A 3,099-nucleotide genomic window follows, 5' to 3' on the forward strand; every position below is an offset into this window, starting at 1 on the left:
TGTCTGTCACATTGTTTTCAGGTGAGAGAAGAAATGGTAGACCTCGAAAAAAGCGGGTTGAGGGGGACAAGCGAACCCTGAGAAAGAAATATGTCATTTGAAAGAGCTGCAAAGAATACCACAGAAAACTGCATCTACGGCCGACGCCCTATGGAAACAGAAAATGAAAAAAGTAAAAGATAAGTAAATTATACTGAGACAAGGGCCGAGTATTAACAGGGGAAGAGATAAGGACGACGTAATTATGTCTGATAGGAAAGAACGAGTAAACTACACAAGAGCACCTTCCGACAACCACGTTGTTATTATCATTACAATCATTTTACTTACAATGGCAACTGGCATTTTTCATTGTATTGGTCCTCTCATTCTTATCATTTCTTGAGCTCCAACCTTGTCGCAAGGAAGCAAGTCCTTAATGTCATAGAATGGGAAATATGTATGTTATTGTTTGGACGGCACCAAGGAAATGAGTATTGAACATCTAAAACCAATGACAACTGGCATAAAGATAGGCAACCGCAGAAATAGGAGGTTGGGGGGGGGAGAGAGAGAGAGAGAGAGAGAGAGAGAGAGAGAGAGAGAGAGAGAGAGAGGGGGAGAATATAGAAAGAGAGAGAAAGAGAAAATTAGGAACGGGGTGAATGAGGACGGAAAGGAAAAGGCGGTGATGGAGATTTCTTAAACTTGAAAAATGTATCTCCCCCACCCCATCCCATCCGAATAAAATTATTATTATAATTTAAAAAAGAAGAATCCAGAGCCAGTCGATCCTTCTGAAACAAAAACCATGTAGCTCCCAGCTATTTCACATCGAAAACATTATCACAGACTCAAAAGTTACATGATTATTACACTTGGGTGCCTTGAACACATTTGGATAATATCCGGCGAATGACAGTAACTGCTCCTAAATAGGTGGCCGGATTTTAAAAAAAAAAGTCATTACGTGTTCTACTACTATGAATCAAGTAGTGATCATTTCACTTCAGATGTGAAACATCAAAATTATGTTTTATCATAATGAACAAAACAATTTTAAAGATCTGTACATCACACAAAGATATATAAATCTGTACATAGTATCACATTCTTCCCCTCTAACCTTGTTTGTATCGACAGATTCAGCTATTCCTATCACGCTTCACACGCTAACATGCCCAAGTTATATCGGTAGCCTTATTCTGCAAACGCCCAAATCAGTCTCTTGGAGTTTCTAGATAAAGTGGTTATTCAAATAAGAGCATCAATGAACATCTTATAATACAAATTCGTTATGCTTTGTCATTTCTTTTTCCCCTTTTTTAAAACTGAAAAATAACGAGTGCTCAAGTTATGGTTTTGAGTTTGGGCGCTTAATTTTTCTTTAAAGTGTTCAAAAATTAAAACAAACAATTTTTTAAAAGCCCCCCCCCCCCCTCCGTGATTTACGCGTTCATAGATTGGCGCTGTCCATATACCCTTCACATTTTGAAAAGAAAATTTTATTATATTCCGGGAAACGGAATAGAAGTGTTGTATCTCGAAATATAATATGAAACCATAAAAGTGAAATTCTAGGGAGGAAACCTTTCATCAAAACGATCAGTTTGTAGTCATACAAACGAGAGGAAGACCTGTTAAATAAGATGCAGTATGAGAGTAAATTACCAAGGTCGCTCTTTTGATGATACTTTGATTTAGAAATACGACTCTTCGCAACTCCACCTTCGAATTATTGTGTTCTCAAGTTACAGTCATTTTCAAAATGATTCGGTGTAATGTTTAGCAGCGTGTGCAGCGCGTCTCAAACTTACATTTCTAGCATATAGTAGTATATAACATGTTCATGAACACATACTCTTGAAGCAAGACAGAAGATGAACACATGTATAATTACTATTAGAAAACAATTTTAAAAAAAACACATTTACAATGTAACATAGGCAAAGCTGGTGTAAACATGAAAGAGGAGTTATTGTTTCTAAATTACAGAGTTTCATAATTGCATTGTCTGTTCAAACGACTATGTTAAGACTACGCGATGGCCTTTTCACACCTTCTTGGTTCCAAACAAACTGACGATGTCTCTCACTTGGAACATATCAAGCAAGTCAAATCTGAAGGAAGGGAAGTAGTACTTAAGCAATCTACTCCCTCTGATGTGACTATAGACGAGCTGTAAGTATTTTCATAAATATTTTATTTCACTACAATAATTTACTAAGTAGTTACAAGTCGCACATCTCTAAGCGTCTAGAGCCACCAAGGAGCGGGCGCTACAGAACTGATCTGTATTAAAGAGGCAGTTTATATACCTAATATCTTTTCACAATTTTTACCGTAAAAAGTAAATGCAATATTATAATAAGCTTGTTTTGTACAACATACCACTAGGCACTCTGTTACCACCTATGGATTTCTATTCAATGTCAATCCAAGAGACCGCTGAGGCAATGTCACTAACCGTGGTAGTCAGTGTGTGACCACTACTAAAACTGCCACAAGTACCATGATACACCGCATGAATCATAACCTCAACGATTTCAATCACTCAAAAAGCCACAAAGTTGGAGACAGCAAACAGTGCTGTGGCAGAATGCCCCGAAACAAACAGATCGATACAAATACGCCCACACTAATCGTTAGCTACACTTTCATTCATTATTAAAGCCAATTAATGCTCGCGTAGACGTTAGCGACCATGCACGCTGTGAACTGCTAAAGCCCAAGAGAACTAATGACACACACTTTAACACATTTCCATTGTTGAATAGCGATTATAAATGAGCGGATGTGGTTGGAGAGAGAGAGAGAGAGAGAGAGAGAGAGAGAATTTGGCAGTTTTTGAGGCTCCTCTTAGATTTCTCAAATTACATGGCCAAATATGAATGAAGAGAGATCGCCTGTTGAGATAAAAGCCTGGTATGTTACACAGTGAGCAGATCATTTGTGAGGCAGCGTGGTGGAATCAGGCTCTCGTCAATTTTTGGGCAACTCGAGTTATTGGTATCATCTTATAGCTTGTTCACTTGTCTTTATATGGATGAAAAAAATATCCGTTTATCTTAAATACAAGTCGAGATATTTGAGAATGAAGGAGGTGGGGGTCACCTGTTT

This window comes from Aplysia californica, unplaced genomic scaffold, assembly GCF_000002075.1.
Source record: "Aplysia californica isolate F4 #8 unplaced genomic scaffold, AplCal3.0 scaffold00240, whole genome shotgun sequence".
NCBI classification, from domain to species: domain Eukaryota; kingdom Metazoa; phylum Mollusca; class Gastropoda; order Aplysiida; family Aplysiidae; genus Aplysia; species Aplysia californica.